Below are 13,998 nucleotides of genomic sequence, written 5' to 3' on the forward strand. Positions count from 1 at the left end.
CTACATTGTAGTAGAAATAAGAGGTGTAAATTCAGGACATGTTGGATTAGCTTAGTAAAGAGCAGAAAGCATATGGAAGAAGTGGTATGGTCACAGTGGAAACAGTGTGGAGGTCCTTACGTGCTGGTACTTTATTTAGACTGGATGCTATAGAAAATTGGAAGACAGCTATTTTAGGGTAGCAGAGTGACATGAGGAAACAGTGCTAAAGGAAGACTAGTTTTGCTATGCAAGATGATATGAAGATAAGGAGCTAAAGTACAGAGTTCAATTTAGAAGCATAAAAATGATACAGAACTGGATTAAAGTCCTCCCCCTTTCCCATAGCATCCTTTAGTTTCAAGAATGTTTTATTTGACTTATCTTAAGGGAAGAGAAGAGATTATCAGTAAAGAAGGAGAATGCAAAATACTAGATGGAAGGAATGACAAAGTAAAGGCAGAGATAATAGATTGGTCCAAAAAGGTAATCGATCCACTCAAAATCACACTATTAATAGCAGTCTTATTCTAGAATCCAGATTTCTAACGTATTTTCCACTGTACCACCCCAGCTCTTTTTCCTAGCTACAACACTACTGCCATTATTTAGCAAATTTTATTTCATTGCTTTGTTTATTAAGTCATGAAAAGTCAAAGACATAATAAATAAAATGTAGATTTTAGTTTATTCTTGGCCCAGCATGAAATATGATTTACCTGAAGTCAGTGAGGCAGTCCAGGGGTATTGGAATCTTCCAGAAGAATTATGAGAATGGCAGAAACAATTGTAGGAACACTTATAATTTCATATATATTCTGAGACTATTAAGTGGTAGACAGCTATTTTTGTAGCAAATGAATGGTGAGAGTAACATTGTTAAATATAAAATTTTTTATGTAATTAATATTACTCTGACTTCTGGCCTTATTTTTGTGTCAAGAAAGTGAGTCTATGACAGAACATGTTTTGACTACATGGATATTCTTTATATCTACTTGTTATCAATTTTTTTTTTTTCCTTACAAGGATGACACTTTTCCAATTCAAGAAGTCTCTGTACCTACAAGACAGGTCTAGAAGCTAAGTATGGAGGAGTGGAAATGTGAATTGAAATTTGAATTTAGAAATCTGAAATTAAGAAGGTCGGGAGTATCAGTTTCAGTTCCATCACATCATCTCCGTTCAAGGGCATTTTGCTCCTTGAATTAAGTGAATGCTGGGGTGCTAAGCTGGGCATCTGAGCCCAGCTTCTCTGCTGGCTGCAGATGATGCTTATTGCTCTATGGCACTTAAGCATGCCAGCCACTAATGGTTTTCAAATACAAACTGGTTCATGATAATTAAAGCTTCATGCCTGGCAACTCAGAGAAAGAGATTACAGGTGCTGATACTTTGGCTGGCATTTCTCTCTTAGGAACCAAGGAACATGGTTCAGAACACTCAGTTGGTAAAACAAAATAGGTCAAAATATTCATTAAAAACTTGAATAGAACTCAATTCCCCCCCCTTTTATTTATTTATTTATTTATTTATTTATTTTTTGGTGGTACTACTAGGGATCAAACCCAGGGATGCTTTAACAACTAAATTATATTTTAGTCTTTTTTATTTTTTATTTCAAAACTGGGTCTCCCTAAATAGCTGAAGCTGGCTTCAAACTTGTGAACTTCCTGCCTCAGTCTCCCAAGTTGCAGGACTTATAGGTGTGCACTACCATACCAGGGAGAAACCAGAACGCTGTCGAGTCTCCATAAGCAATGCGATTCCCACATATTTTCAGTAACAGAATTAGATTTTAATTTAAATATTGCTACCCCAGACTCTGTATTCTTCAATCAAGTTATCCTCAACAAACTTCAAGAGATTATAACATGGCAAACAGTTGTCTACCTCTACTAAAACTATACCTAATCCTGAAAATTGCCCACTGAATTAGATTGAATACTTGAATGGATATTCTAGCCAGAAGTGGTGGTGCACGCCTGTAATCCCAGCAGCTCGGGAGTCTGAGGCAGGAGGACATCAAGTTCAAGGCCAGCCTCAGTAACTTTGAGGCCCTCAGCAACTTAGCAAGGACCTGTCTCAAAATCTCAAAATTAAAAATAAAAAGGGCTGGGGATATGACTCAGTGGTTAAGTACCCCTGGATTCGGTCCCTGGTACAAAAAAAAAAAAAACAAAAGACAGATTTTTTTTAAAGGGCAAAGCAAGAGGATTTAGAAGAGAAAAGCAGGAGAATAGAGAATGTTTTCATAAATCTTAAAATTAAGAGTGCTTGGGAGTGGAGGTATAGCTTAGTGGTAAAGCACTTGCCTAGCTTGTGTGAAGCTATGAGATTTTGTCTATATGCTAATTATCTTAATTTGATTATCACATATTTTATATATTTTTCAAAATATCATACTCGACCCCATGAATATGTACAATTACTGTGTGTCAATTAAAATTTTTAAGAAGAATGCTTTGTTTGTATAGCAAAGAAGTAAGTAGGTATTTCATTTATAAAGTAAAACATTCATACATGCTGTAAAAGGATGTCAATCAAACTTTTTCAAGGCAAAACCTGAAGGCTTATGAGCAGAAGAAACTTATATCCATGTTCATATTTATAAAAACAAATATAAATTTATATTTATATATATTTATATTAAACATGCTTAAGTTTCATCTCTTCTTGCCTCAGGGAACTCTTTAAATTTTATGTTCCCCTCTGCCAATGTTTTCTTAGGTGAAAGAAGAGAATTATAGGTGTTTTGCAGACATAGTTTGTTGTTCTGAATTGAAAATTCATTATTTTACCAAAGTTAGAAGAACTGGATTTTTACTTGGCCAACTACTTTTTTTCTTTAACCTGAAAAAAGATTTTGGTTTAAGGAGGCATGTGTCTTATTTTTTAAAATTGCATTTATATATTTTGTCTAATTTACATATTTTGTCTAATACCTATTATTATCATTAGTTAAGGTTTAAATGATCAGTTTAAATTATATTATTAAGCATTAATATGCACATATATTTATGCATGTTTGCATTATAAAGTTATCCCAAGTGTGATATGAAACAATAAACATTTGTTTCACAATAACCATCATCCCTTTGGAAATTCATGGTACTGCCATTGTCCCTTAATGTCACCTCTGTCCTCCATTTGACCAGGTTCTGTTACTGTTATTTATTTCTTCATAATGTTTCTTATACCCACATTTTCCCCATTCTATTGCATTAATGGAAAGAGACAGTTTTTGTTTTGTTTTGTTTTAATTTGGGGACCCTCCCAATTATTATTACGGTTCTTGTTGTTATCTTTTCTTTTTGTGGCCCTAGGGATTGAACCCAGGGCTTTGCACCTGTTCTCTCACTGAGCCACACCCCCGGCCTCCAGTCATCTTAATTATCTTGTTTTTGTCTTCTCCCCGCACCATGGCTTAAGTTGCCTAAGTCATCTGTTTAACAATAAAGTCCAGCTGGTCGTGTAGTTTTAGTTACTCAGGAGGCTGAGGCAGGAGGATCACTGGAGTTTGAGAGTAGCTTGGGCCCCTCAGGGGGACCTCATCTCAAATAAATAAAAATAGAGCACAACCTTTCCATCGGATGTGTCAGGACACTCTAAATTCTGGCCTGATTCAGATACAGCTTGAGGTACTTATGGTAGTAAAGAGCCCAGAGTGGGATCAAGGAAGACCTAGACCTTTTTCCTTCTCCTTTCTCTTCCTTCTCTTTATCATGCCCCCATTTTTTCCTCTTATTTCTCTTTCCCTAAGTGATTTCCTCCATTATATATTCAAATTGTGCCTATTCAAGTTCTCCAACAACAACAACAACAACAAAATTTCAAAAAGTGATATTCAAGACTGGGAGTGGTGATACACGACTGTAATCCCAGTAACTAGGGAGGCTGAGGCAGGAAGATTGCAAGTTGAGGACCAGTCTCAGCAATTTAGTGAAGCCCTAATGTATTTAGTGAGACCTTGTATCAAAATAAAAAATAAAAAGAGCTCAAGATATTACTCAGTGGTTAAGCAACCCAAGGTTCGGTTTCTGGTACCAAAAAAAAAAAAAAAAAAAAAAAAAAAAGAAAAGAAAAGAAAAGAAAAAAGAAAAACGACCTTCTCAGTTTAATGCCAAACCTCGAACAGCTCCTTTCCCCCTTGCATAAAACAATGCAGTTGTTTATGCATTTAATGTATTGTACATTGTGTGATGACCAGGTCCCCATTTTATAGAGAAGGAAATTGAGTAAAAGAGAGGGTAAATAAATTGTCTGAGATCGCCCAGTTCAGAATGGAGATGAGTCACTGATCTAATTCATCTGCCTGTGGATCTTAAAAAAAAGTCCCGTCCAGCTGAGTTTCCAACTCTTCCAAAAGGGGGCTCAGTTAATGTCTCTTTAATTTAAATAGTACTAGTAACTGATACTTATCCACAAAATTCTTTGCATTACTGCTGAAAAACTTTTTGTGTGTATGTCTTTCCCTCACAACTAATCTTGATAAACCTTCAGGGCAAGAATGGTATCCTAAATTATTTTATATTTCTCTCTGCATCAAGATAAAAATACACACACAGGAAGTTCTCAACTATGAAGGGCTTTGTTATGCTTACTATTTTTTTTTTTTTTAATTTGGTACCAGGGATTCAACTCTGGAGCTCTTAACCACTGAACCACATCCCCAGACCTTTTTATTTTTTATTTTGAGACAGGGTCTCCTTAAGAGTTACCTGTACCTTTTGAGTCTGCTTCTATTTGGCACACTATGGCTATTCCTTTGGACATAAACTCCACGGCTGAAAAGTAGAGACTTAAGCTGTTTGGCACTGAATACATCCCCCAAATCTCCTTTACTAAATACAGATATCATATATGAAGAAGAATCTGGTAACACGTGTGAAGCTCTAGGTGTGCCAAATAAAAAAAGACTACATAGCCTATGCTTTTATTCATTTGCTATTTTCAAAGCATCTTCCTTTCTCTTACTAGCATGTTACTCTCAAGAGGAAAAAGGAGAACATGATTTGTAGGAGCCTCTCTTCTGGGATGCAGTTCTTGTAAGATGAAAGTTAAAAGCTGAGGTTTCAAGAATTTCTGGATGCACTGTACTGCACATCTGTTTACTAGGACGTCCTATTCAGGAAAAGATTGATTATTGGCAGGTGAAGGTTAAGAGGGAGGCTTTACTTGGGCAGGAAGTCTATTTAAAGAACATGTTATATTATAGAAAGGAGCTTTGGTACTAAGCCATATTAGTGATAGGAGTTGAAGATAAAATCCACAGGTGCACATTTCTAAAGTAAGGTATCAATAAATGCACACTCTGAATACATTAATCTTTTTTTTCACCATGACTCTTGTATAGTTAATTAATAATCTATCTTCAGTTTTATTTTAAACTAATATAGCAGGTGTATTCTATGAGTTATAATATTATACAATAAAATTGGACAAGAGACAAACTCTATAATTCGTTTTCCATTTCAGTTATTAGGTAAATGCTATTGTTGCCCAGAAAAAAATCGGGAAGACACTCTTAGATTGGATAGTATTTGGATATTTTTTATCAGGTAATACAGGAGGATTTTCCTGAGTTCTTGAAACTCTTGTTTCAATCCCTCTTTGTTAACTGTGAAAACTAGAAAACTAGAATTGAATGACCAGTGTCCAAGAACATATTTTCCAGGTGGCATTCAGAACTTTCTCAATCAGTAGCAGAAAAGTCTGCTACTTGCACACAGAAAAAAAAATCATGGAACAAAGCAATAAACCTAGTTCATGGCTGAGGGTCTAGTTCAATGGTAAAGGCTTGGTTTCTTGGCATGCACAAGGCCCTAGATTCAGTCCCCAGTACTGCAAAACTAAAAAGTTCCATGCCTGTAATCCCAGTGACTCAGGAGCCTGAGGCAGGAGGATAGCAAATTCCAGGCCAGACTGGGCAACTTAGTGAGACCTTGTCTCGAAATAGAAAATACAAGGGACTGGGATGTAGCTCAGTTGAGGAAAAAAAAAAAAAAATCCTTGAACTAGTCCAGTTAATTGCAGCAACAAAACTAGTATCTCACAATGCAATTTGTAACTCAAATCAAGATTTGGGCAGTCAACAGAATGGATCAAAAATGAGAAGTAAAATAAACACATACAAATTACATGTTGGTAGATAAAAATCTATAGAATCAATATGTTAGGAACAGAAACATGCTTAGGTATGTGATAAGCCAAGTCCCCATCTTACAATGATACACTTTTCTTACAAAAATGTCTAGGCTTGTTCATGAATTTATTGTCCATATGACGTTTTTTCACATTTAACAAGAGCCATCTGGTCTCCTGCCAGTCCTTAAACTCTGCTCCTACCACCATCCCCTAACCTTGTGCTAGAATTTGATTAGTATGACATGAACCTTGCCAATTAATTTTGAGAGAATATACCTTTGACAATTAAGACTTTACATCCAGAAATACAGAGTTTGTTTATTCAACATAGAAGTCTGATGCCAACTACAATTAGTGGTATGCCTGAGTCCCCAAGAGTCACATTTTAGAAATGTAGAAATACATTTTGTACCTGTGTTGTGAAAGGAGGGAAAAAGGTAGAAGAAAAGATCTTAACTTTGAAGGTAATGTGGAGAGCTCTATGATTTTCAATTAGCAAAGGTTTAATACCTTACTACTCAGGAGTACACGGGTTATAATTTTGAGGGCACAATCGTGAGGTTGGCTGCTACAACTGAAGATGAGTTCAAGCAACGTAAGTGTTAATACTGTTCTTTGAAAGTTCAATGGACATGTTTTTCAGGGAGAGAAAGAAATTTCCAGAAACATTGTGTTGTGCCCCATCCTAGGCAGTTGCAGTGTCTCTCCTCTCCTTGGCCTAGGGCAGGTGCAGACCAGATGATCAAGGTTGAAAAGGATACCCTTTGATCTACCACAAATCCCTGAAAACTAGAATTGAATGACCAGTGTCCAAGAACATATTTTCCAGGTGGCATTCAGAACTTTCTCAATCAGCTGCCCTTGGGGGGAAAGGTGCCGATATTTGACAGTAGAGGAAGAGTTGGGGAACAGACAAGAACTGAAGCTTCTTGTTTTCAGCTTTTTGTCAAATTTGCTTTGGTGGTGAAGGATGGCAAAGATCCAAGTCCCTTGCCTTGTCAAAATTGTATTTTGCTTTAGTGATCATTTCTGGAAGCTTGACCTGACTCTCCACAGTGGTTTGTCAAGTTATTATTTCTTTCTAAATAATGTTCTAGGAAAAAGGAAGAGGAGCACATGATTCTAGGTGAGTCGGCCTCCCGGGTGAGATCAATTGATTGGGTCCTTTGCTTTCTCACAACACCCTGGACCAGACTTGCTTTTTATGATCACTAATGGAGGACCCAGGATCCTATTCTCCATTTATCAGCTCTTGCTAAGGTCCCTACAGATCCATGAACTCAGTTGCTCTAAATTCCTAGTGGCCAAAATCCTCTCCTTCACTTTCCCTTCCTCTACCCCAGTTCCTTGCCTTCAGTGGCAGAAGAAAATGCTAAAGGAAGACACACCATAAATAGAATTAATGACTAACATAACTGAGGTGAACACATTCCTGCATCCAAATCTACATCCATATATGCACCTACTAACCTTCTCTAACCTCCTTTTCCTGGACATCTAACACTGGATACGTGCTTTCTTCACAACATTCCCAAGGGAAGTAGCCCTATTTCTATTTTACAGAGAAAAGAACTGAAGCTCAGAATGGTGAATTCCTTTGTTCAAGACCACATGGCTAGTGGGATATGGTCTCTAGATTAGAACATAGATCTGTTTGAACCCAAAGCCTGTATTTTCTTGCTCCAAAGTCATATTTAGAATTTCGTAACTATTAGTTAATAGATGTAATTTCTACCATAGTTACAGAGAACTAAAATAGGGATTTCTCATATATAATACTCAAATTTAATTTTGGGCAATAATTTCACATTCTGCCTAAGTGGCATTTCCCCTAAGACTCCCTAAAGTAACAACCTGTTGAATTTCATCATTTTTTTCTTTTCCTCACATGAAGGGGGAGGAAGGTACAAGAGTCAGTTAATGGTGCCACACTGGGATAAATAGAAGCAAGTACCTCAGTAGAATGCTGGAGTGTTCCAGTGAATTAGACAACACACATTTATTGGTCGTCTTCTGTGGGGCATAAAAGTGGATCAGGCCATTCCATATCATCCTATCTTAGGAGTCAAGGAATAAAAAAGCAAATTATAATGAAGGATAAAAAAAAAAGATAAGGCAATTGTGCTAAGCACTATCCATAGATAACTAACTAATGGGCAGCATCAAGGGAGGGTGACCATCACTGGAAGAGGTGGTGGTTGGGGGAGGCTTGAGGAAGAGATGGAACTTAAACTTTAAGAGATGAGCAAATAAATAGAAGAGAATGAATATGGGAGCTTGTTCCACACAGGCTCAGGAGTGCAGAGGAACCTGCATGTGAAGATGAACTCCTTTTACAATCAGCTAGAAAACTGGAGTAGTTGAGGCTAAAAGAGACGAGGAAGGGCAGGACACTGACTTGCACATCAGCTGCGGGGAAGGTTGGCAGGTCGTGGTGGGGATATGGTTGGAAAGTGGAGGTCAAGTACAGAAGCACATCAGATTGAGAAGTCTGAACTTCATCTTGTGGTGATTCCTAGAGAGAAGTGGTGTTCCAGGAAACCCAGTCTGCAAGTAGTGGACAGAAGAGGAAAATGGGGACCTGAAAAGTAGCTCAGTGGTAGAGTGTGTGTTTAGTGTGCCTGAGGCTCTGAGTTCAATCTTCAGTTAAAGAAAATAAATAAATAAAAAAATGGAGGAGAGAATAGAAGCAAAGAAGACTAGGTAAGGAGGCTGTTTTAGTGATCCACGTGTGAGAGCATCATTGCACCGGGACAGTAGCTGTGGGCCAGATGTGGAAGGCATTTTAAAGGAAGGACTCAGAATTCGATGACAGATTGGTTATGCGGGAGAGGGAAATATTACGGGAAAATAAAAGCTAACAGACCAATTCCCCTCCTCCCCAGCATATTGAGATCAAATTGAAAATATTTTAAATAGGAAACATATTTCAGAATAAACGTTTTCCATAAAATATCTTCTTTCAACTTCTTTTTCCTGGGTCTAATCTAAAGTAAAGGTGAATTTACCATATGATCATAGACTTAAGTTTATACATGAGCCCCTTTTCCCCCAAAGTCAATAATGATGATTAAAAATAATAATCTATTTAGAGTCAGCTTTTAAAAATCTTAATCCCCTTAAATTTACTCCATGCTCTGCACACAAAAGTATTGCATATGGAAAAAAGAACCAGATGTCCTGAGCTGACCCATTGGTTGGCCTCATCCACATAATGGTTGGGAAACTCTTAATACTATATGTAGCTCAGTATCAGAAATCCTGCTTTATACATTTAATGAATAAATGTGTTTTAAATCTAAAACAACAAAAGAACCGAACCCCTATTCATTCCTATGTGGCTACGTAACTAGGAGAGGAAATGAAAAGCGTCCCATTTGCCACTTGTCTTGACAATGACGATGGAAATGACCACAACAATCTGTCTGACATCATATCAATTTCCTTAGAAGGAAAGCGCCCCTTTCAGTTCCCTGATGAAGGTCCCCAGTTTACCATGTGTTCTGTCAGTTCCTGGCCGAGGGTAGGTCAGCATTCCCCTCTACCAGAACTTTCATTTTTTTCAGAATCCCTCTAAGATTTGTCATCTTAGGACACACCTAGAGAGAAGGCTAGAGCAACAGTGCACACTGAGATTGCCCCACCCCCAGCTCTCCCTGGGAGGGGTATCTCCTGTGTTCAAACACTCTTACAGCTGTTAGAACACTGATGGGAACTTCATGTGTGTTACCAGCACTAGCGCTATCAGAGAGAAACCAAATATCAAACACAAGTATGTGGAAGTCACCATATATAAGTCTCTGAGTGTTCACCATCTAGAACAGTAGATTTAGATTTTGACTAGAAACTGATTGCCCTGTGGGCAGTATCTTAAGCAAGCCCTTTCAGTTCATTACATAACTTCATATTACCTTGTTAGGGGGACAGAAACACCACTTTACCTCTTCTCTTTCTTATTACCATCCTGCGTAATCCTTTGTACAATTGATATTTTGGGGGGAGGGGTTCTCCCATACGGTCAATCTTGTGTGGACAGCCTTGTGATCCGTCTAGAGCACCAGGGACATAGGGTTGTGGGGTTTCTGGTTCTAAACAGCACCTTGCCTTTGTTAGAATGCAGTCACATCACATCTCATGGGGGGAATCCAACCTGTTAGCAGGAAGTTTACTTTTTCCTGAAATATCTCTGCAGTGGTAGAAAACGGCAGGGATACTTAGCACCATACCTGCTCCATGATGTACAAGTAGTTCTGATCCTGATACAACATGAGATATCAGTCTGCCTTTCCGTTTTTTTATTGTTTTAAACCCCAGTTCCATTGTAAAGCCAAAATGGAATGACTGGAATTCCAAAAGACTTCAGCTTGCGAACTAAGTCCTATTTTGGTTATGTAATATTGGGAATCAGATAATACTCAGCTGGAATAACTGCCTGGTTATAAAAATATTTTCTCACTGGAGATTTTTCAAACCATAACCAGAGCATATTCTGAATAATAACTAGGCCCTAAACTAAAATATTGTTTTAATCTTAACTTTTAAATGTATCTATTTATTTATTTACTTTTTTTTTTTTTTTTTTTTTTGCAATACTTGAAATCGAACCCAGGACTTTGTGCACATTAGGCAAGCACTCTACTACAAACTGCTTGCCCAGCCCACATATTAACTTTCCTAAAAAGAGGATTTAAAACTGCCTGGCTGCAAAAAACAAAAGGCAACAACAACAACAACAAAAAAAAATTAAAAAAATATATATAAATGCAACCTGAAACATCATTTTGCAGGCATCTTTATGCAGTTCAGTTCTAAAAGTCACTAGCCGTCACTCCTGCTATTCAGCCTACTAAACAGTTCCTATTTCAGAATAGCTCATATACAGTATTATTCACACTCTCTCACCTGCAAACGATAAGGACCGTGTTGGGTTTCTCTATCAAATACGCAAGTCCAGTAAGAGCAAGAATTCTTGCACATCACAGGTATATTATGAACGTGTGTGTAAGACCAAGGTTTGGATGACAAAACCTCATGGACTCACCTTTCTTGTTCAAACATTTGAAAAGTGAAAATTTCATGTTTTGATCCACTATAAAAATAGAGCATCCCCCTGAAAAGCCTTTTTTATGCCACAAATTAAGCATCGTACATAAACCTCCTGGTTATATTCTTTACAATTTAAACTTGGTGGGAGTTTTGGGAGAGTGGTCACTCACACATAGGATGACAACTCACTCTATGCTGCGCAAGCCCTCAATGACTATTAATTTCCAACGACTAATTTATAATTAAAACCTTTTTGTTTGTTTATAACCAAGTCTGAATATCTATTTACATTTAATTAGCACTTCAGATAGCCTGTTTAAAACCTATAAACGTAGTGACTTTAATGATCCATTACAGATATGCTACTTAGTTTTCCATGACTTGTAAAACTTTCACAAACAGATCTGCAAATGAATTACCTCCATCTGCTCCCCCTGCAGCTGCAAGAGGGCTGTGTTAAAGAGCCTTTTCCTCCTTCCTCCTCTTCTGCTTTCCTTTCAGCTCCCAGCATTTTTGTTTTAAAGTCAACCTACCCGCTGCTCAAAGGGTAGTCCCTTCTCCTAAAGAGTTTCCGAACTTTATAGTCAATCTCCAAAAAATTTTTAAAAACCACTTTGCTCCATCATAAATCAGACACGATCTACCTTGTACCAATCGGTTAACAAAGCATTTCCATCTCTGCCAGCAACTCCGTACTAGACCCGTCAAAGACTTTATGAATTGTGTAGTAAAATGCAACAGTTTGAACCTGGATTCTGATTTTGAAAGCTCAAATAAATGCTCTCTTGGCCTTGATCATCCCTGACGAGCAGTTTACAGTCACGGCTTTGAGTGTATAATGGGGATCTTAAAGGGCACAAACACGGCTCCAAAAGACATTTTCTTAGCTACACCTTCCAGAGCAAGGCATGAGAAGTGTTAGTTCTGTAAAGACAGCCAAGCATCAAGCTATGTGCACTGTTATCTGTCAGCCGTACAATAGCAGCATTGATAGGACAGCACCAACTGGCTTTGACAAGTGTGCTGTGCTAGCATTCCATTCAAAACTATGGCAAAAGAGAAAGAGACAGAAGCATTCAATGTCTTTTACTTTACCTGAAAAAAAAACGGCTTTTCTTGTGGCTGCTGAAAATAAATTCCTCCTCTTCTTCTAAAAGCAAAGTAGTTGTATTGCCTGCAACTCTCACTTGGAGAAGACCACACAGCTCCAGCAAGGCAGCCTTCCTTCTCTTAATCCCCACTCGAATGTGATGACACACACTAACCCCAACCATCTGTTGAAACACGTCCTCAAGCACTCAGCACAGTGGTGTGTCAAGACAGGCTGCCCAATCCAATTGCTGGGGCTGGGTGTCTCCTACGGATTGGAGGCTGAGGGCAGGGCTGAAACTGGAGGTCTGAGAACTCCCAGTCAAGTAACCTGAGATTTTCGGAGAGAAAGGACTGCTATAAAAAGAGGAGGAGTGGGAGGTGCTAAAGGGAAGGTAGAGGGAATGAATTATTCTGGTGGCCAGTTGTGCGTTACTTTTCACAACTCCTTGTGCTCCTCCGGGACAACGGGGACCCTCGGTAGGATGCCCAGAAACACTAAAAATCTTTTACAGCCAATCTATTGAGGGCAATCTTCTCAGCAATCCACTTTCCCCCCCACCGGAGATAAAAGATTCTTCTTGACATGCTGATAAAGTGTTAAATGTGGGAGTAGTTTGCACTGAAATGTGACATCTACATTTTGAAATCTAAACTCCTACCTTCCTTTGATTAGATCGTGGCTGCCTTCAGCATTCCTGGGAGGGTGCGGGTGGGGGGGCGCCGCTAAGAGCAGAAACTTCTCTATTGCCACATACAGCTCTGCACTGTTTGCTACAGGCTGAACTTCAGAAATAGTCAATGAAAATCATTTTCATTTCTGCTCATGTAAAATTGCACGCGCTCCCATAGATAAAGGTGGCTTTTTTAATCACTCGCTGCTTTTACAGACATCTCTTTGTAAAAGCACTTGGTACCAGAAGGTTGCACTCTGTCATTGATTATTTTTATTGGCTTCTAGTTAATTGCACTTATAATGTCCATATAGCTCAAGCAGCTCATTAACAATTTTGCTTTGAAATGTTTTCAATTTTTAGTCATTTCAATACCGCCTTCTTACGTGCATTTTTTTTTTTTTTTTTTTTTTTTTTTTTAGTCCTCTGGACTGTTTTAAAAGAACTAATTACTTTGATAGCAGTCTGAATCAGAACATGGCTTTGTTACAGTGCCTTGAGAAGAAGTCTGGAAATAAATGACTTATAAATCTTATCGTTTCAAAAATTCCATTAGACATCCAAGGGATTTGATAATCTTAAAGAGAAAATAGGGATTTTAAATATGATCAACTCTCCAACATTATCTGTGGGAAGCCAACATTTTAAATATTATACCTGTAAAATTTTTCTGAACTGGGAGGAGGATTGCTGGGGGAAGAAAAAAAGGAACATGTTAAACATGTCTAGAGCATCAAAATCTAGACTATAAATAGGTATCCAATATTTGCAGTATCAGTATGTCAAAGAGAATCATCTCAGTATCTAGGAGCATTAACTTGATCAACTTGGGTTTTTTTTCAGAAATTTTCAAATAAAATTATATTAAGAAACTTAAAAATGATTCCTGGTGCAATTTTTTTTCGAAGCACAGGATTATAGAACTATTATTTTCATATAGCAAAGTTTTCTTATAACTTGGTTGTAAAGAAGAAGAAAAAAAGGGAATCAGAGGTTGGAGCCCTGATTCATTTGCTCAGTTTCTTCCCAGAAGTGATTATGAGGTGTCTGTTTCACAATAAAT

General features: G+C 37.8%; 1 protein-coding gene across 2 annotated transcripts in view; it reads right to left on the reverse strand.

Annotated features, from left to right (window-relative positions):
- Positions 1-12,512, reverse strand: part of Sulf1 (sulfatase 1) — a 169,241-nt gene extending 156,729 nt beyond the window's left edge. For both annotated transcript variants that reach the window (XM_047517759.1, XM_047517770.1), the window contains exon 1: positions 12,268-12,512. The gene's annotated coding sequence lies outside the window, so the exon portion shown is untranslated. The remainder of the gene's footprint in view (positions 1-12,267) is intronic.
- Between the last annotated feature and the right edge of the window lie 1,486 nt (positions 12,513-13,998).

The sequence above is a fragment of the Sciurus carolinensis genome, chromosome 1 (assembly GCF_902686445.1).
Source record: "Sciurus carolinensis chromosome 1, mSciCar1.2, whole genome shotgun sequence".
Classification (NCBI taxonomy): Eukaryota; Metazoa; Chordata; class Mammalia; order Rodentia; family Sciuridae; genus Sciurus; species Sciurus carolinensis.